The sequence below is a fragment of the Chlorocebus sabaeus genome, chromosome 25, assembly GCF_047675955.1.
Source record: "Chlorocebus sabaeus isolate Y175 chromosome 25, mChlSab1.0.hap1, whole genome shotgun sequence".
NCBI classification, from domain to species: Eukaryota; Metazoa; Chordata; class Mammalia; order Primates; family Cercopithecidae; genus Chlorocebus; species Chlorocebus sabaeus.
Window position 1 is genome coordinate 55,537,157 of NC_132928.1, and position 22,430 is coordinate 55,559,586.

At 40.9% G+C, this 22,430-nt stretch overlaps 1 protein-coding gene across 5 annotated transcripts in view; it reads right to left on the bottom strand.

Annotated features, from left to right (window-relative positions):
- Window positions 1–18,331, bottom strand: part of RABGAP1L (RAB GTPase activating protein 1 like) — a 795,491-nt gene extending 777,160 nt beyond the window's left edge. For 2 of the 5 annotated variants that reach the window (XM_073011765.1, XM_073011766.1), the window contains exon 1: window positions 18,194–18,328. The gene's annotated coding sequence lies outside the window, so the exon portion shown is untranslated. Of the gene's footprint in view, window positions 1–18,193 lie in introns of all 5 variants that reach the window. The other 3 variants (XM_037986171.2, XM_073011767.1, XM_037986174.2) reach the window with 3 other exon arrangements.
- Window positions 18,332–22,430: the final 4,099 nt, after the last annotated feature.

The window sequence follows — 22,430 nt, forward strand, 5'->3', positions numbered from 1 at the left end:
AAGAATCCATATAGCCAAGACAACCCTAAGCAAAGAGAACAAAGCTGAAGGCATCATGCTACCTGACTTCAAACTATACTACAAGGCTACAGTAATCAAAACAGCATGGTATTGGTACCAAAACAGATATACACATCAATGGAACAGAACAGAGACCTCAGAAAAATAACACCATACATCCACAACCATCTGATCTTCGACAAACCTGACAAAAACAAGCAACGGGGAAAGAATTCCCTACTTAATAAATGGCGTTGGGAAAACTGGCTAGCCATATGCAGAAAACTGAAACTGGACCCCTTCCTTACACCATATACAAAAATTAAATGTAAAACCCAAAATCATAAAAACCCTAGGAGAAAACCTAGGCAATGCCATTCAGGACACAGGCATGGGCAAAGGCTTCATGACTAAAACATCAAAAGCAACTGTAACAAAACCCAAAACTGACAAATGGAATCTAATTAAAGAGCTTCTGCAGAGCAAAAGAAACTATCATCAGAGTGAGCAGGCAACCTACAGAAAGGGAGATAATTTTTGCAATCTACCCATCTGACTATGGTCTAATATCCAGAATCTACAAAGAACTTAAACAAATTTACAAGAAAAAAACAAACAACCCCATCAAAAGTAGGCAAAGGATGTGAACAGACATTTCTCAAAAGAAGACATTTATACAGCCAACAAACAAAAAAAAAGCTCATCATCACTGGTCATTACAGAAACGCAAATCACAATCACAATGAGATACCATCTCATGCCAGTTAGAATGGTGATTATTAAAAAGTCAGGAACCAACAGATGCTGGCAAGGCTGTGGAGAAATAGGAATGCTTTTACACTGTTGGTTTTGTTTTGTTCTGAGAGAAGGTCTCACTCTGTCGACCAGGCTGGAGTGCAGTGGTGTTATCTCAGCTCACTGCAACCTCCACCTCCTGGGTTCAAGCAATTCTCCTTCTTCAGTCTTCCGAGTAGCTTGAATTACAGGTGCCCATCGCCATGACCAGCTAATTTTTTTGTATTTTTAGTAAAGGTTTTCACCATGTTAGTCAGACTGGTCCCAAACTTCTGACTCAAATGATCTGCCTGCCTCAGCATCTCAAAGTGTTGGGATTACACAATGCCCAGCCCTTAGAAGACTTTTCTGATGACATTGATGGCGGTATTAACAAATACCAACTTTTTTTTTCCCCCCCTGAAAAAGGATCTCCCTCTGTTGCCCATGCTGGAGTACAGTGGCGCTATGTCAGCTCACTGCAACCTCCGTCTCCTAGGCTCAAATGATACTCCCATCTTAGCCTCCCAAGTAGTTGGGACTACAGGCATGTGCAACCACGCCTGGCTAAGTTTTTTGTATTTTTGGTAGAGAAAGCATTTCACCATGTTGCCCAGGCTCATCTCAAACTCCTGAGCTCCAGCAATTCGCCTCGGCCTCCCAAAGTGCTAGGATTACAGGTGTGAGCCACCATGCCCAACTTGACTTCTTTATATTGTATAAGATGTGCCAATATTATAAAGATCTGCATTAATCAGTGAACCAATGCCTTACAAATGACCGGTTACAAAATTATGCATAGATAAAAGATCCATTCAAACTGCAAGACAGATCAGTGTATTTTAAATGTAACAGGTTACAAAAGGTTCATTAATGTGATATAATATTTCACATGGCAACTAACCATTAATATAAAACTACCAACTGTAGAATTGTGGTATGATATAAAAGAAAAATATTGACATTATCTTAAAAGACTATTAAAATACTCCTCCCTTTACAAGCTACATATGAGGTCAGCTTTTCTTTGGATACTTCAACCCAAACAGCATACTGCAATAGGGTGAATGCAGTAACAAATATGACAATTTGTATGTCTTCTGTGAAGCCAGACATTACAGAGGTTTGCAAAATCTAAAACAATGCTGTCTTCTTGCTAAACTGTTAGTAATACAGGACTATTATAAGAATTAAGCAATCCTGGCTGGGCATGGTGGCTCATGTCTCTAATCCCAGCACTCTGAGAGGCCAAGGCGGGCAGATCATTTGAGGTCAGGAGTTCAAGACCAGCCTGGCCAACATAGTGAAACTCCATTTCTACAAAAATACAAAATGTAGCCAGGTATGATGGCGGGTGCCTGTAATGCCAGCTACTCGCCAGGCTGAGGTGGAAGAATTGCTTGATCCTGGGAGGCAGAGGTTGCAGTGAGCTGAGATCGCACCACTGCACTCCAGCCTGGGCAACTGAGCAACACTCTGTCTCAAAAAAGAAAAAAAATTAGCAGGACGTGGTGGCATGTGCCTGTAGTCCCTATTTAGGAGGTTGAGGTAGGAGAATTGCTTGAGCCCGGCAGGCGGAGGTTACAGTGAGCCAAGATCATGAGACTCTGTCCCAAAAAAAAAAAAAAAAAAAAAAGCCAAGAAGCCTGTAGTCTAATGCAGAAACAGGCAAGTTGCAATACAATGTGATTAGCATGACAACAAAGAGGAAAATAGGAATGCTTTAAAAGCACAAATAAGAGGTTTCTAACAGAGACCACAGTCTCAAGAAAGGCTTTTTAAGATGATATCTATGCTTAGACCCCAACTTCATGACATCCGGAACAAAAAGATGACATGGTTCACGCTCTCTAAAAATTCTTGGTACCCAAGTGGTTGAGAACCATAACTCTGGTATCTTATATAAGTAATTTCTAGCTACAGTTATATAATATTGTACTGAACAATGTCTAGTATTCCATAATCTGCAGGTCTACATCATATACATATAAGAAAATTAAATCTATGGTTATTCAAAGCCTTTTAGAAATCAATCATACTGAAAAAAACAATTTGATAACTGTACTAAGTTTACCCCTGGTTTTCATCCTAGTTCATATTTTAAAAATCTTAGTAATATAAATACTTTAATACCTTCATAAATTTACTGCGATAGCTAGTTTTAGTTGTCAACTTGACTAAACGAGAGGATACCCAGATAGCTAGTAAAAGCATCATTTCCGCATATGCCTTTGAGGGTGTTTCCTAAAGAGACTGCCATTTGAATCAATAGACTGAGTAAGAAAGATCTACCCTTACCCAGTGTGGGCAGGCACCATCCAATCTGCTGGGGGATAAGATAAAACAAAAAGGCAGAAGAAGGGCAAATTCACTCTCTTGCTCCCTGTTCTGGAGCTCAGACATTTGTCTCTCTTGCCCTCCGACCTCAGAACTCCAAGTTCTCCAGCCTTTGGACTCCAGGACTTGCATCAGCAGCCCCCTCGTTTTTCAGCCTTCAGTCTCAAATTGAGAGTTATTTTGCAAAAACCTCAATCACTTTTGCACCAACCTAATACAATGTTGGCTCTGCTGGTTCTTAGGCCTTTGGACTTGAATTGAGCTACTGGTTTCCCTGGTTCCCTAGTTTGCAGACAGCCTATCACGGGATTTCTCAGCCTCCATAATTGTGTAAGCCAACTCCAACACATCTGTATCTACACCTAGCTATCCTATTGGTTCTGTTTCCCTGAAGAATCCTGATTAATATATATACTATACAGAACATATATTTCATATTTTCTTGGTAACAGAGAGCACAGCAAACTTTCATTATTATTCTATAGTATTATAAATACATTTGATACCCTTAAAGCGAATTTAGTTGTCCAAGGATGTTTTCCTTGCATTATCTATGACTTATCCGGTTGTGTGTGTGTGTGTGTGTGTGTGTGCATTTTTTTTCCAATTTCTTCACTGCTACCATGTTGTCAGAAATCTGTCTCGTTATCAATATGTTCATGGCAGCACCTTGCTGCTTGTAAATTATTCCTCCTTAATCTACTACAACCGTAGAAACCCTAAGTATCACATATAAAGTAAAAATGAACTCTCAGTGACAGCCTAAAGAGCTTTATTTATAAAGAATTTCTTATTAAATTGACAACTATTGGGGTCTTTTGTAATATTTCAGACAGATGAGGTACTGACACTGGGTCTAGATAGGTAAAGATTTACTATGTCAAAGTTTCATACTATATCTAAAATATCCCTCTTGCTTTCTATCAACTCAGATATTCCAGAGAGCCTTACTTGACACCCAGATCAGCTTACATATCCTTCGGAAGACACATCTTGTGTCTTCCCCTCTTTGCTACTCTCTACTCTATTTATCTGTTTCCCCAATAAGACTGTCAGCTCTTCAACAATCTCTCATCTCTGCTTCTCCAGCAAAAAACCCACATTCTACCTGACAAATAAATGCTTGTTGAAAAAAACAATGACAGAGAATGAAACCAACTGTATAAAAAGCCATAAACTTATAACACTACATAAAATTCAAATGACCTTTCATATACATAATGATATTAAGTTTCTTCTCAAAATGCACACTCAGGAAATCCAAATTTAAGAGGAAGTCATAAGAAATGCATTAAGAACCAAGTATGTAATAATGTAATAGGAAGCCATTTCACCCACCCCATCCTCAGAAAAATCTTTTTAATGGCCGGGCGCAGTGGCTCACGCCTGTAATCTCAGCACTTTGGGACACTGAGGCGGGCAGATCATCTGAGGTCGGTAGTTCGAGACCAGTCTGACCAACATGGAGAAACCCCAATCCACTAAAAATACAAAATTAGCCGGGCGTGGTGATGCACGCCTGTAATCCCAGTCTACTAGGGAGACTGAGGCAGGAGAATCACTAGAACCCAGGAGGCAGAGGCTGTGGTGAACTGAGACCATGCCATTGCACTCCAGCCTGGGCAACAAGAAAAAAAAAAAAAAAAAAGGTATTTTTAACTTGGGGGGGGGAAAGCAAAACACCATAGCTGCATCTTACTCAGATAATTATATATTCATATTCAATCTAAGTGCAACTGACATTTAAAGAATCATGTTTGCTAAAATATTTTCAAGAAGTAAACATTAATATCTATAATAAAACCTTTAAACCCCTAGAAGAAAACACAGGGGGAAAGCTCCCTGATATTGTTTGAACTTGGCAACGATATTGGTGGATACTACACCAAAAGCTCAAACAACGAAAGCAAAAATAAATAAGTAGGACTACATCAAACTAAAAAGCTTCTCCAAAACAAACAACAAAATGAAAAGGCAGTCTATGGACTGGGAGAAAATATTTGCAAACTATATATCTGGTAAAACATTAATATCCAAAATACATAAGGAACTCTCACAACTCAACAGCAAAAAAAAAAACAAAACAAAACAACCCAATTAAAAAATGGGCAAAGAACCTGAAGAGACATTTTTCCAAAGAAGACATACAAAGGGCCAACAGGTATATGAAAAAGCACTGAAAACATCACTAATTATCAGGGAAAAGCAAATCAAAACCACAGTGAGCTATCACCTCACACCTGTTTGGATGGCTATTATCAAAAAGACAAGAGACGAAAAGTGTTGGCCAAAGTGTTGGGAAAAGGAAACTCTTGTACACTGTTGTTGAAAATGTAAATTGCTACACAAACATTATGGAAAATGGTACAGAAGTTCCTCAAAACATTAAAAATAGAACTGCCTATGATCCAGAAATCCCTCTGCTGGGTATACACCCAAAGAAACTGAAATCAGCACCTCACAGAGATACATGCCTGCACATATTCATTGCAGCATTATTCACAATAGCCTAGATTATGAAAACAATCTAAGTGTCTCTCCTAAGGTGAACAGATAAAGAATTTGTGGCATATATATATACACACACACACACACACACACACACACACACACACACACACGGGATTATTATTCAGCCTTAAAAAAAAAAAAGGAGATACTGTCATTTGAAACAACATAGATGAACCTGGAGGACATTATGTTAAATGAAATAAGCCAGACACAAAAAGAAAAATACAACATGATCTCACTTATATATGAAATCCTTTTTTTATTCTTTTATTTTTTTTTATTTTTTTTATTTTTTTTTAATTTTTTGAGACGGAGTCTCGCTCTGTCGCCCAGGCTGGAGTGCAGTGGCCAGATCTCAGCTCACTGCAAGCTCCGCCTCCCGGGTTTACATCACTCTCCTGCCTCAGCCTCCCGAGTAGCTGGGACTACAGGCGCCCGCCACCTCGCCCGGCTAGTTTTTTGTATTTTTTAGTAGAGACGGGGTTTCACCGGGTTAGCCAGGATGGTCTCGATTTCCTGACCTCATGATCCGCCGGCCTTGGCCTCCCAAAGTGTTATTTATTTATTTTTGAAATGGAGTTTCACTCTGTCGCCTAGGCTGGAGTGCAGTGGCATGATCTCAGCTCACTGCAACCTCTGCCTCCTGGGTTCAAACGATTCTCCTGCCTCAGCCTCCTAAGTAGCTGGGATTACAGGCACACGCCACCATGCCTGGCTAATTTTTGTACTTTTAGTAGAGACGGGTTTTCATCATGTTGATCAGGCTGGTCTCGAACTCCTGACCTCGTGATCTGCCTGCCTCGGTCACCCAAAGTGCTGGGATTACAGGCGTGGGCCACCACACATGGAGAAATCTTTTTTTTTTTTTAAAGCGGAATACATAGAAACAAGAGTAAATGGGAATAAGTAGGTCAAAGGGTACAAACTCACAGTTATGTAGGATGAATAAGTCTGGAGAGCTAATGTATAGCATGTCTATAATTATTAATATTGTATAGTATATATAAAATGTGCTAAGACAGATTTTAGATGCTCATACCAGACAATTTTAAAAATTGTGGAAGGAGACGGATAGGTTAATTTGTTTAACTGTAGTAATCATCTCATGATTTTGTATCTGTATATCAAAACATACATATCATTTCATGATTTTGTATCTATATTTGTTTTGTATATGTATAGCAAAACATCATGTGGTATACCTTAAATATATACAATTTTAGAAAAGGACAAAGAATGGTGATTATTGATGATCTAAGCTAAAATAAAATTAAAAAGCTCTTTTGGGCACATCTAGCTAATTTGAGGATATTCTAACAGAAAAAAAGTAACCCATAACAAAGACTCATAGATTATGGATGTTGGAGGGATCTTATAGGTCACCTGTTACTTACATATACTCCTCACTGCAGAAAGAATTCAGGCTGCTAGAGATTATATGATCCACTTTTTATTCAATACATCCCTACATTTCTGCCGTCCTCTACCTTTCACTCATAGATCCCTTGAATGCACACAAAATATGTCTTTACAGATAACTTTTCAAATATTCATCTGTTAAACTTATTTTATAGCATTACTGATTACAAACTAATATATGTATACAAGATTTCAAAGATTTCTTTGGTGTCTCAAATATTATCCAATAAAATTAATATACCAGAGACATCTGTGTGTTCTTTTGTACATCTTATCTTTTTTGATTCTCATAACCACCCTATGAAATGTGCAAAGCAAGTATCATCCCATTTAAAGATTGTCAATACAGAGTAGTAGTAGAGAGGCACTGTGAGACAGATTTAGAAGCAAGAAATAACTGCCTCTCACAAGCTACGTGATTTTTTCTTTTTTTTGAAATGGGGTCTCGCTCTGTCACCAGACTGGAGTGCAGTGCCGCAACCTCAGCCTCCCTGGTTCAAGTGATTCTCCTGCCTCAGCCTCCTGAGTAGCTGGGATTACAGGCACATGCCACCATGCCTAGTTAATTTTTGTATTTTTAGTAGAGCTGGGGTTTCACCATGTTGGCCAGGATGGTCTCTATCTCCTGACCTCGTGATCTGCCCGCCTCGGCCTCCCAAAGTGCTGGGATTACAGGCGTGAGCCACCGTGCCCAGCCAAGCTATGTGATCTTAAGTAAGTTACTGAAGTTCTCTAATCCTGCTTCCTTCACCTGCAAACTGGAAATGATATTATAATTATTCCTACCTCATATGGTTACTGTGAAGGTTAGCTAGATAATGTACATTTTCTTGTAATAAATACCCCATGTAAACACTCAATGTTAGCTCACAGCGTGCAAAGAGGAGAAAAAAGTTGTGTCTAAATCACTTATTCTCTCTGAATCTCACAGCAGCAGATCAAGAATTAAGGTCCTATGTTCTACCTACACTGTCTCCCACAAAACCAAAAATGTTTATAGTTACTTGCATCTTAACTACTTTTTTCCACCCTTGGACAACTGATAAAATGTCTAAAAGCTACTATGATCCTCCTCTAAGTGAAATTCTCAAAAGGTGAAAAATTGCGCAGGATTTAGTGGCTCACATCTGTAATCCCAATGCTTTGGAAGGGCTGAGGCAGGAGGATTGCTTGAACCCAGGAGTCTGAGACCAGCCTGGGCAACACAGGGAGACTCCCATTTAAAAAATTAGCAGAGTGTGGTGGTGCAGTTCTATAGTCCCATCAACTATTCCAGAGATGAAGGTTGGAGAATCACTTTGAGCCCAGGAGTTCCAGGCTGCAATGAGCTATGACCATGCTACTGCACTTCAGCTGGGGCAACAGAGAGATACCTGTCTCCAAAACACGATAAAAAAAGAAAAACTGTTAAAGCTCTGTCTTTAGAAAAGTAAATACTCAGTAGAACATAATGAAGTTAGCATGCAACACAATGAAATTTATATTCAAAATGGGAAGTAGTAGATTAACTGATAAAGTGGTTTCTCTTTCCTACTATTACTAGATTATCTTTTAAAAAAATCTTTATCTGGGCCAGGCACGGTCACTCACGCCTGTAATCCCAGCACTTTGGGAGGCCAAGGCTGGCGGATCATGAGTTCAAGAGTTCAAGACCAGCCTGGCCAACACAGTGAAAGTACTTCTAAAAATACAATTAGCCAGGCATGATGGCACATGCCTGTGGTCCCAGCTTCTCAGGAGGCTGAGGCAGGAGAATTGCTTGAACCCGGGAGGCATAGGTCAGAGGTTGCAGTGAGCTGAGATCACGCCACTGTACTCCAGCCTGGGAGACAGAGCGAGACTCTGTGTCAAAAAAACAAACAAACAAACAAACAAAAAAAAAAAAACCTTTATCTTATATTTTCAAATGGTAGGGATAGCTAATTTATTGTTTGTGATACCAACTGCAACAGAAGAAACCTGTTTCATCTAGCAAAGCTATTGATAACGTTGAAAAGAACTATAAAATGCATGTCAGAATGGTTTTTACCTTAACAGGCCTACATTATCATATGTAAAATAACTCAGAAACAGAAAGTCAAATGCCGCACGTTCTCACTTGTATGTGAGAGCTAAACAATGGGTACACATGGACATACATAATGGTGGATATTCAGGTAATAGGTACACTAAAAGTCTAGACTTCACTACATCTATACATGTAAGAATCTATACATGTAAGAAATCTGCACTTGTACCCCATAAATATTTTTTTAATTTTTAATTTTTTAAACTTAAGAGGCCTAGCCTCAGTGAAAATTTAAGCTGTGTAATTCATGCTAAAGAATTTTGTACGTTCATTAGTATTGGCAAAAAGGTCATCCTAGGATTTGAATAACAGTAATATTTAATTTCATTTTCCCATTAACTTTGCCAGGAATCTAACACTAGTGTTAGGGTAACTTCTAGAATACGGAAGGAAAAAAAGAATGGAGAGAAGAGGACATTAACTGAATTACCATTCAATACCAACTTGATAATGCAACTTGGTAATAGATCTTTGCACAGGCAATGGCAAATCAAAACATTAGTCCAAATATGACCACTGACCGCAGGGCAAATATGAGAGATTTAAAATGAAAGAATACAGTTCATGAGATTAAAAAGAAATGGAAAAAAGCAGTAATAAATGAATGAGGTCTGGGGATAAACAGCTGCTGAATAACAAAATTACTCTAAAACAACAGCAGAAACCCTACTGTCTGCCAATATATATATAACCTCCCTTCAATGGTTGATTTTTCAGTGAAGTAGTATACTCTATTCATTTTTTTTTTTTTTTTTTTTTTGAGACCGAGTCTTACTCTGCAGCTCAGGCTGGAGTGCAATGGCATGATCACGGCTCACTGCAACTTCCGTCTTCCAGGTTCAAGAGATTCTTGTGCCTCAGCCTCCCAAGTAGCTTGGACTATGGGTACGCACCACACTAATTTTTTATTTTTATCAGAGACGGGGTTTCACCATCTTGGCCAGGCTAGGCTTAAACTCCTAGCCTCAAGCAATCTGCCTGCCTTGGCCTCCTAAAGTGCTGGGATTACAGGTGTGGGCCACCATGCCCGGCCATCAATGTATGCAAGACAAATTGACTACAGAAAAATAAACTATTCAAAGAACACCTAATAACCATTTTAACAACTATGCCTTTATACAATGCTCTCAGCAAAAGGCCTCACAATGACAATTAAAACATCTTGAAGCACAGAAAACACTCCATGTAGTTTATAAAAAAAACTAGTGATATGTGTCTCTTAAACCTTTGTAACTCAAAACCACAAGTTTGTATTTTTTCTAAAAATAATATTTATTTGCATCACTTGTAGTAGAAGTCTGATTCAAAGTTCCATAATTTTGCTTACTGTTAATAATGAGGACGGTAAATGGGTGTATGTGCTGGGTAAAGGAGAAGTTGAGAAATTCCTCACTGGTATATGAATGAATTCCATACTTGCCTCTTAAAATGCTCCTTTCTTGAAATCAGGCATACAAAAACTCCCTTTGGGTTTGCATTACTTTCATATTTGTGAGTACTTCACATGGTAGTCTTCAAAGAGCCAGAACACTTGTTTTCAGTCATTTGCCGTGGGTGGGTGTATTTTCACCACAAATTCCAACAACTAATGATATGTAAATATATATGTATGTATGTCTACACATACATATACACACACTATGTGTATGTGTGTATATCTTTACAAATGTTTACATAGTTTAAGGACACCATCATCGTACTTTCTACCACACACACACAAAAAAAATGGTGGTAGAAAATCTGGAAAGATTCTAATAACCTCAATTTGTGAAAACTAACATGCCTCAAAAAAGAGGGGGAAAAAACTTTTAAAAAACACTGTGCTGACATGATTAACTTTATCATTTAACTGGTGTGAGGCATCTGGGTCATGCCGTATTTGAACTCTTATCGTGGTGTTTGGGGTGTGCTATGTTGTGGAACAGTTCATATGAAACTGCTGAAACCTTCTAAAATGATAGGACAACAACATTTACATATTAGGAGCTTATTTAACCGAAGAAAGTAGTATGGCAATGACACAATTCATATTTATTTTAGAACCAAGGCTCATCTCAAAAACTCTTTATCAACTATGCAGAAGTAGCCCAGCTTTTTACCAACCAGTTATTTACTATAGCAACTTCTTTACCAACATTTCCAAAATTTTCCACACACTTCTGTGACAAGCTACTAAACAGTCTCTGTATGTGTTGTTACCTGGGCAACACTCTAAGAAGGCTTTTACCTTTACAGAACTGGTGGGTCAAAGAGAACCAAGGCTTCTTCAAATCAACTATACACCATGTAATTAGAAGCAGTAAGTGTGAAATCATCAGCAGACAGAAAATCTTGAGAACTGCCACCAGTACTTCAATTTGATTAACAGACACAACTTACTGGCATTTACCTTCATTTCTAGCCACCCAATTCACCTGTGAAATAAGGCAAGTTCCATCCAAGACTTCAAAACATCTTTAGTCATACAGGCTGTTAAAGACATAAATACTGAAATTTAAGAAAATTCTTGGAGTAAAGAAGCCATCAATCCCTTACAAATGAATTTTGCGTAAAATACCCTGCTTTGCTGCCCTAAATTCTAAAAGCTACTCAGCTCAGCTGCGGATCTGTATAAACTACCCTTCTGCCTGAACTAAACCTGCCTCCAAAAATTAAGATCCAGTCATTTAGAAATCACATTTTAGAAGGCCCTTGTAAAGACTTTCAAAACTGCTTCCTGTTCTATTCCAGCCAATGTGATGCTATTTGGTGAACTAAAAAAAAAAAAAAAAAAAAAAAGGCAACAACACTGTATCTCCTTACAAATAAAATATTTTTTACTTTCCAACACTTTTATGATTGGTAAACTCAAGGTTGCTTCTCTAAAACTAATAATTTTTCCCTTCAGCTTCTACTCTAAGGATACTTAGGTGCTCTCTGGATCATATTTTAATCACAATAAATAAATCTTGAAATGTTAAGAAGTACTAGATTACTCCAGAGTCAAAAATGAAAGATAAACCAAAAAGCAGAAAGGAAAACTGGCATTCTAGGCTCTTAACCATCTGGTGCTAACTGACTCTTTCTCGTCTAGCTCTTTCACTATTCATTTTTCCCTGTCCATGCTTGTATGCCTTTGATCACCCTGTCCCTTGGCCCAGGGTGATACGAGTTGTCCTATTTCCACACATCCAAATCCTACCCATTCTTCAAAACATAGTTCAGGGGCCAGGCATGGTGCCTCAAAACTGTAATCCCAGCACTTTAGGAGGCCAAGGCAGGAGGACAGCTTCAGTCCAGGAGTTCAAGAACAGCCTGGGCAACATCATGAGACCCCATCTCTACAAATAATCAAAAATTAGCCAAGCATGTTGGTGTGTGCCTATAGTCCCAGCCACTTGGGGGCTGAGGCAGAAGAACTGCTAGAGGCCAGGAAATCAAGGCTGCAGTGAGCTGTGATGGCACCACAGCACTCAGTTTGAGTCACAGAGTGAGATGCTATCTCAAAAAAAAAAAAAAAAATAGTTCAAATGTCACCTCTTCTCTTATCCTTAAAACTAGAAGCAAGCCAGGCATGGTGGCTCACGCCTGTAATCCCAGCACTTTGGGAGGCTGAGGCGGGTGGATCACCTGAGGTCAGAAATTCAAAACCAGCCGGGCCAACATGGCAAAACCCCATCTGTACTAAAAATACAAAAATTAGCCGGGCATGGCAGCGAGTGCCTATAATCCCAGCTACTCAAGGAGGCTGAGGCAGGAGAATTGCTTGAAACTGGGAGGCGGAGGTTGCAGTGAGCCGAAATTGTACCACTGCACTCCAGCCTGGGTCAAAAAACAACAACTAAAAGTAATCTCTCCCTCCTCTCCAAACTCTTATAGTTCCTTATCTTTTTACCACCCATTACTTTAACTAAAAGTAATCTCTCCCTCTTCTCTAAACTCTTACAGTTCCTTATCTTTATCTTTTTACCACCCATTACTTTCTGCCTTTCATTATCATTGCTGTTTCCATATTTAATCCCCCACCTAAGCATAAAGTCCTCAGGGTCAAGGTCCATCTTTATTTAAACTGATTAACACAATCCCTTATACATACTAAGTGAGGTTAGGAAAGAAGCCCACCAGAAACAACTCCAGACTGAGTCCAGAGCCCTGGCTTTGCTAATAACTCACTCACTACCTAACCTTGGACTTGAGGCTTTTAGTATGTTCCTTCACTTACAAAGTTAAGAGGGTAGGCTAAACTAGTTGTATTTGTTGTTAACTGTAGGCCATAATCCATTAGCTGGGTGTAAAATTAATTTGGAAGTCAAAATCCAGCATTTTTAAAATGAAATGAAATAACAGAATGTATCTATGTGTGTTATAAACAATGGGGTGCTATAAATGTTTAACAACTACCTATGAAGAGGGAAGCCCTGAGAATACCATTTGCTGAATTTCCTGGTGTAAATATTCCCACCATGACCAATTTTGAGCTACCAACATGATGTCACTGGACATAGAGCTAGATAGGAAGAGATACGCACAACTGGTCTTGCAAGCCATTATAGCCAACTCAACAGGGCCCTGAAAAGATAAATATTATTTCACCAAAGTGTCAACTTTGTGTGTGTGTGCACTTGCTGAATCAAGAAGTAAAATGTATTTTCTATTGTAGGTCACAGTCAAAAGAGTTTAATAAATGTTCAGATAAACAACCTCCTGATGTCTTTCATGTATACTACCTAATTTGATAAATCTTACTCTTGGTTACAGATGTCTCCTCACCACAATTCATATTTTTCTTCAAAAATGGGAGTAACAAATATCTCCTGATATCACCAGAAGGCAAATTACAGAGCAGGAATTTGGTTTATGGAATATCAGCCAAGTGCCAAGGTTCCTAGCATTTGTTCAGCCCTACATACCTAAAGGATATAACACTCCTACTATCAATGGCTCACTTAGCAATGGGTTGGAGGGCAGGTAGGGGGTAAGAAGAGGAAATTCATAGTATAAAAAAAAAATCCAGATAATTCTAGTATTTGTGCTCATGTTCCCATCCCACTGCATAGCCAGGTACAGAGAAAATTAGAGCAGTAAAAAGGAAATGTTCCATGCCTGATGTTTCCCAATCAAAATCCCTTGCATCCCTCAATGAGACCTCCGTTACTAAGAATCCCCTACGAGAACTAAGCTTTTACCATGGACTAGGGATGCATAGTTCTTGCTGAATTTAGAATAGGCAAGAGGGAAAATAACACAGCAAACAGTAGTTAGGCTTCATATTCTGGGAAAATCAGGCTTTTATTTTTTTAAAAAAAGTCTTATTTTCTTCTTATTTAAGCTTACTAAACTGGGTGAGAATTTTCTTAAATATATTTTTGGCTGTACAATGTCTATCACAACACAGCCTGTAACCTGATTTTTCATGAGTATTTATAAAGAATTGTGTTGTTGTTGGGTTTTGTTTTTTTGAAGCCCAACAGCAATGGCAAAATGTTTTCTATTTTAAAAGCTATTTAGAAAATAAGAATGCTCAGAATTTCAAGTATACTAATAATCTTAGCCCAAATCTAACTCTAAATCAACTGAATATATGCCTAGAACTTTCCCAGGAAAATCCCCAAAAGTACACCAAAAAACACCAAAAGATAACAAAAAAGACTTAGCATGCGCATAAACTTGCTATACTCAATTATGCCATCCCATTTGTTGAATAAGAGCAATATGGGAAGCAAATGAAGTAGAAAAAGGAGATGTTCAGAGATGAAAGTGCTGCTTAATTCATTAACTCTTCCTTATTAGGGTCCACTGAAATTCACAAACTTATACTCAATTCAAATACTGACTATAAAGTCAAAATTATTTCCCATTCTGAAAGTCTAGGAGTCAAACAACGTATTTCTCTATAATATCAACATTAAAACTCTCCTTTAAAAACGAGTATCTTTTACCATACCTCAGGCTCAAGTCCATACTTTCTCATCCTCCACTGTTTGTAACGGCAAAATGCTCATCAGATCAGCTCCACAAGAAATCCCTGAGCCATCTTTGAAATACCAGCACCTGGAATAGCCTTGGGCTGCTGGTCATCCTCAGACTCAATGGCTGACCCATTTCTATAAGTCAAGAGTTATAAAAATGTAGAACTCATTAAAATTAAGACATAGGCAAGCTCTGCGCCTGGGAATCCCATAGCATTACAGCATCAACTTCATTCTCCAAACCTCCTCTAACCAGTCATAACGATCCATACCCTACTTGAAGACAATGGTAGGTTGGAATGCAGCCCCAGTTCTACACCCCCAATACAGAAAATTTTTGCTACTTCGCTGCTACTCTCTTCAAAGTCAATCTCTTGAAGCCTAGCTATCTCCTACACATATTTTTACTTGGCACAACAGAATTCCTTCTTTTGATTACTCCAAAAGAATGGATAAAAGGACTTTCCGCTTCAATGCTGTATCATCTGAGAGTTCAAATAAATATACAGCGGCTGAGCAAATTCAAGTTTGGGTTAAGGCAAAGAAAAAAATTCAAGTTTTTTAAAAGTCACAAATTTAGAACTGGTGAGCTGATTACATGAAAACTACTGTTTCACATGCCTAATAAAATTATTTCATTCAAAGGAAAAAAATCATAACTACCAGGATAAAAAGAAAATATCTAAATCATGAAACAATTATCAAAGAAACAAAAATTCTCAGAACATCACAACTGTAACATATAGAAATTCCCATCAAATAACTCAGGTGGAAAAACAAAGGGGGCCAAGCATGGTTGGCTCAGGCCTGTAATCCCAGCACTTTGGGAGGCCAAGGCAGAAGAACTGCCTGAGGCCAGGAGTTGGAGACTAGCCTGGGCAACATGGTGAGACCCCTGACTCTACAAAACTAAAACCAAAAATTAGCCAGGTGCGGTGGCATGTGCCTGTACTCCCAGCTACTCAGGAGGCTGAGGTGGGAGGATCTCTTGTGAGGAGAACTTCGTGGCTGCAGTGAGCTAGGATTGAGCCATTGTACACCAGCCTGGGCGCCAGAGCGAGACCTTGTTTCTTTAAAACAAACAAACAAACAAACTTCGTACATTTACAGTCACACTTTTTAAAGTTGGTTTGTATATTCACCATATGCCCCAATAGTACTGAGACTTGCTAACTTGTTTCCAGCTTTCTAGAGGACAATGTAGATTATATAATATGTTCACATATAAGCTTTGCCCTACTTCATCTACTTCTCCCCAGATGACTTAATAATACACATCAGAGGCCGGGCACGGGGCTCACGCCTGTAATCCCAGCACTTTGGGAGGCTGAGGCGGGCAGATCACCTGAGGTCAGGAGTTTGACCAGCCTGACCAACGTGGAGAAACCACGTCTCCACTAAAAATACAAAATTAGCCAGGCGTGCGGAGCATGCCTGGAGTCCCAGCTACACATAAGGCTGAGATAGGAAAATCGCTTGAACCCGGGAGGCGGAGGTTGCGGTGAGCCGAGATGGCGCTATTGCACTCCAGCCTGGACATCAAGAGCGAAACTCCGTCCCAAATAATAACAACAATAATACACATCAGAGCAAACGTAGGCTATATAATATGCTAATATATAAACTCTGCCCTGCTTTATCTACTTCTCTCCAAATGAACAAAACATAGTATCAGCGCATTTATTGAACTGATTTAGTATAGACACCAGTGTAACTCAAAGTCTAGAGCTAACCCCTGAAGCAGGTGTACATTTAATACAATTTGATGATAATGTATACAAAAAGTTCAACTAGTCTTTCTCCTTGGAAATCTCATTGTCAATTTCATAAGGGACGCTATACTGAGAAAATGATTCACAGACCAGTTTTCTAGTACTAGGAGCTTGTGAACCGGTATTTTCCATGAACAAAATCAACTTCCAATGTGACCACAAGCAAACTTCACATCCGTATCTTCTGACATCATAACTAATGGATATTCTACGGAAGATGTCAAACGTAACACTACTGTAAGAAAAGTCAGAAGGTTTTCATGAAACTGTGTTTTCAGAATTTTAACAAGCAACTACTTACCTCCCACTAAGCACAAGGAAATTTAAATATATTAAAAATTCCTAAACCCCTCCAGTGTCAAAAATAAAGGCCTTAAAATCATTTTCCAAACTGCGCTGAAATCTGTCCGGCAAGCAAAAGTTCTCCTTACCATTAGTGTAATAAGGCTGGCATTTCAGTTTACTTGCATGAAACCAATTTTGCAAGTGACCACCCAAGTTTTGGCACACATTCTAATATAACCCTATCTGAGATCCAAGGACCTGGACACACTGCCTAGTATCTGAAACCCGTCAGATCAGCTCTCATGCACCCGGCCATATCCCGCTAGCCGGTGGCCCCTTTCCACATGCTGACGCACTGCCCAGCCCTGTACCGTTGGCGACCAGTGCAAAGTACCAGCCCAGTCTCAGAAACTTTGACTCAGTTATCAGGACACTGAGCACCCACAAGCTGGGTGGGGGCTGGAGGGAGGTGTTTGTCATGGCTCAGGAGGTCAACTCTGAAGCGGGGCATTCCCTGCAGGTAGGGATCTGCCCGGAACGCAGCCCATCCCAAACTACAAAACCACAAGCATCAATAGCAGGAGCCGAGCAAAGTGCTCGGGGGAGGAAGAGGAAGGGCGAGGGAGAGAAACGGTCGAGCACAGAAGCCTGCGTGTGGGTAAGAAAATACTCTAACCACTCGCCCACCGGACGCAGGGCTGCTGGGACTGCGAATCCAGCAGCAGCCACAGCGTAGCAGCGGGCGGCAGCCGCCCAGGCAGCAATGTCAGGAGGGCACAGCTGGAGGCGGCGGCCGCAGAAGCCACTACCCCGCCCCCAGGTAAGGGCGCAGACCCCGCCCGCCCTAGCTGCCAGGGGCGGCCACCTGGGAGAACCGCGGCGTCCGGGAGGCGGCCGACAGTCCTGAACCCGCCCGGTGCCCTCCTTCCCGCGGTCCTCCCGCATCCCCGTCCCGGGCCGGGGCCCCATCTCGACCCTCCCCAGGCTCAGCCCGACGCCAACACACCCAGGCAGCCTCGGCCCGTGGATCCGGGCCGCCGGGCCGCCCTAGTGTCCCGAGGAGGCCGCCCTCGCCTCACCTCTTCACGTCTCCGCGGGCGCTGCCGAAACAACAACTCCTTCAGGCGCCCGCGTCCCACCCGCCACCTCGCGCTCTGAGGCCGGGCCGGTCCCGTTCACTCCGCCGCCACTGGAGCCCGGGGAGGGCGGAGGGAACGGAGAGGGGAGGGGAGAAGGACGGCCTGGCAGGAAGAGGCGAGGGAGGGGGCGGGCCGAGTAGGAGGGGGAGGAGGAGGAGGTGGTGGGTCGGGAGCGCGCTCGTCCAGGCCCCTCGGCACGGCGTGCGCGCTCCTGATGTCGGAGGCGCCGACTCTGCCGGGCGGCGGCGGCGCACACGCGGGTGCACGTCGCTGCCTGGCCGCGGTTGCGCCGGGGGCGGAGGAGTGAGGTCCTGACAGAACCAGAGTTGTTAAAGCAGGGACGCGCGAAGGGCGGGAGTACGGGCGGCGCTGGAGAACCTCCGCGGGGGAGGGGCCTGTGGGTGGACCGCGCCCGCGAGCCCGCCCTGATGGGGGTGAGTTCTGCTGACGGTTGCTGAGTTCGAAGATTAACTCTGAATGTGGAGAGTTTGTTTTCTTGCTCGTAAACCTGGTTTACATATTTTCATTCTTAATGCCCAGTAATCTTAAGGAAAGTCACCTGAAAGAATACTAACTTTTTCACCAAGTACTCTTTTCTGCGCCTCTTTAAAGGTGTCTGTGCTTGTGAAACGCTCCCTTGTTAGTTCCTTCTGTGAGACTCGGGGGAGAGTGAAGAGGGAAATCACTGCGGGGAATGAAGAGGAAAGCATTAAATAAGCACCATTACGTATTCTATGAAGAAAATGTGCCCTTATTTGCACCTTTTTATGCTTTGGGGTCAAAGATGTTGAGGCACAAACTAGGTAGAGGTAGAATAAACCAACGCTTTTTCGCTACGAAGATTGTACTGACCTTTGAACTGTGGACATCCTTCTTCCCAGATCCTGCATCCAGAAATGACCTGTAAATTTTCCGAATCTCCTTAGCACTTTGTTTCTGTAGCTTTGTGGCACCTAACATGTCAGGCTTATCCAGGTTGCCCTGTGCAGCATTTTATCCCCCTAGACAACCGCTGTGGACCTGCTTCATTCATTTGTGTCTTACACAGTGCACCCTGCCTAACTCATAGGAAGCACTCAATGAATGTGATTGCATAGATAAATGAATATAGTGTAGGAAGAGTTACCTGTGTCCAGTGATTGGAGCCCTAGAATGACTTTGTCTCCCTTCTATCCCACTTCAATTGCCCTGCCCTCATTTTCCCACCCATATCTAAAAGCTACTCTGAGAAAGGTGACATTTGTCCAAAGGGCCCTCCCTAACAAATTCCTTCCCCCCACCCCTCAGCTTTTCCTGATGTTAATGTCTATATATGCTGAGACATATCAAGAGTGTTGTAACTATTTTTTTGTTTCCCCTACCTTCTGGGCTCCTTCCCTTATGAACTTCTCTATCTCAGGAGCCTACCTAGCCCTGGGCCTAACAATAAATGCTGAAAGTTTTTATTATATTAAATAAAGTTAGGGTTAGAATAACCTAAATCATCTGTTGATTTGCTGAGATGTACAGGAACTATTAGTAAATCTGCCAACAAGTAAGTACTAAGAATCTACTAAAAAAAGTAGTAGTGTATTTACACTGCGCACCATGAGGAAGTCAACAGCTGACAAAGCCGTAGTTTCTGCCTTCAGGTATCTTCTAATTGGAGTGAAGCTTTTTGACAAAAAAGGACAATAGATGTGGTAATTATGGGCATTCAATAGGTAACTTAGCCAAAAAAAGAATTAAAAAAAAAAAATGGCAAGTCCAAAACAAGTTCAGTGTTCCCCAAATTCAATTCCATATGTCTTTGAAAGCTATAGTGGCCACTACTGGCGAGGTAATTCTTCTATTTAAGTGGAGCATGATATCTTCATGTGCCAGCTTGCTACAAGGAAAAGAAAAATCCTGTCCCATGGCCACATGTAACACCTCTCATCAACAGGGGTCATTCTGTAGAACTGAACTTTTCCTCACAGTACAACATAGATAAGAGACAAGTCACGAGAGAACCTAGATAAAAGACAATTAAGGTGATCTGGTGCAAACTCATCCCTACCACCAGAAAAACAATTGTAAGCACATGCCAAAAAAATTATTAACAGGTCTTCAATCTTTTACTCGAGATACTAAAAGAAAGCATTCTTCATGTGGTATGTACTGCTCACTTCTCTTTCCACTGTGGCTTCATTTGCATTAAGCATGTCCTAGCAGCCCTGGTCCATGAAAGGACTGAAACTCTCACTTTGAGAGATGGTGTTATAAAATACTCCAGCATGGTTCATAACATGACAACTGGTGGTCCAGGTACAAATCAAATCCACAAACATGTTTTTTTTTTGGCATACATGGTACTTAAAAAAATCTATATCCAAAGTTATAAACCAGAAGATTATACATGCATTTTGGGCTTCTCTTTAAAAAGTGGAAGATTTGGTAAGAGTGAGCTTACATTCTTACATGACAACAATCAGCTGCAGGACGTGCATTCTCTTTTGCCACAGCCACCATGCCCAGCCCCTACTACTTTTAGAATTTGATACTGAATGTAAAGGACACCTACCAAAAATGGTTTTTCCCATACCTTGTGGTAGGTGTCTGAAATTCACCTCATCATAGGAGTCCTTTTCTTTTATGTGGGGCAGTGATCCTCTATAGTGTATAGCTAAATCTTGTTATACTTGGGAGTTTATAAAAATGCGTACCTCTATGCTCAACCCCCAAGAAATTCAGTACCTCTAAGATAGGCCCCAGGACTTGTTTCAACTTTTTCTTATAAAAAATGTTTAAGCACATAAAAAGTAGAGAGGAGAGTATAATGACCCTTCATGAGTCAGTCATTCAACTTGAACAATTATCAACATATGGCCAATCTCCTTCCCCACCCCTCATATGGATATCACCCATAAATGCTTCATCGTATAAAGCTCTAAAAGACAAGAATTCTTGACCAGGCATGGTGGCTCAGGCCTGTAATCCCAGCACTTTGGGAGGCCAAGGCAGGAGGATTGCTTGAGCCCAGGAGTTTGAGACCAGCCAGGGGTGATGGCATGCACCTGTGGTCCCAGCTACTTGGGAGGTTGAGGTAGGAAGACCGCTTGAGGCTGGGAGGTCAAGGCTGCAGTAAGCCGTGATGGTGCCAGTTGCACTTCAGCCTGGGTGACAGCGGTGCCAGTTGCACTTCAGCCTGGGTGACAAAACAATACCCTGTCTCAAAAAAAAAAAAAGATAAGGATTCCCTTTTGCAATCAATAAAATCCAGAATGTGAGAAACTCTATAGGACATACCACCAAGTTTCTTCAGCAATAAATTGCACACATACAAGTGAGAAGAAGGATCTGTTGAACTTGCTTGGATGTTGATTTTGTTTGTCCTTTTTAACATCTGCATGAGATATAACTGACATACAATAAGCTATTCATATTTAAAGTGTACAATTTGACAAGTTTTGACATATGTACACAACTGTGAAACCATCACCACAATCAAGAGAGTAAACTTATCCATCATGCCCCTTTGTAATCTCTCCCTCTTATTCTGACTCATCCCCCTCCATGTCCTGAGGCTGTCACTGATCTGATGTCGCTAGAGATTTGTTTGCATTTTCTGGAATTTTCTATAAATGAAATCATATAGTATGTATTCTTCTTTTGTGTTACTTTTTTCACTCAGTATAATCATTTCAGGATTCATTCATGTTTTTGCACTTGTCAGTAGTCTATTCCTTCTAAGTCTTTGAGTCTCACAGCATGTATCAAGTTCCAGTACTCATGTGAGCCATTGGGCTTCAGTATATACTTGCCTTCAGCATCCTGTAATGCTCTCGTTTTTTGTTTTCCTTTTTCTAAAAGCTAGTGATTTCCTTTGTTGTTGTTGTTGTTGTTGTTGTTGCTGTTATTTCGATGGCTCAAAAAAAATTTCTTTGAGACAGAGTTTTACTATGTCACCCAGGCCAGAGTGGAAGTGGCATGATCACAGCTCACTGCAGCCTCAATCCCCTGGGCTCAAGTGATCCTTTCACCTCAGCCTCCCGAGTAGTTGGGACCTCAGGTTCACGCCACCATGCCTGCATTATTTTTAAATTTTTGGTAGAAATGGGACATCTCTATGTTGCCCAGGCTTATGTTAAACTCTTGGGCTCAAGTAATCCTCCTGCCTCAGCCTCCCAAAGTGCTAGTATTACAGCCACCATACCTA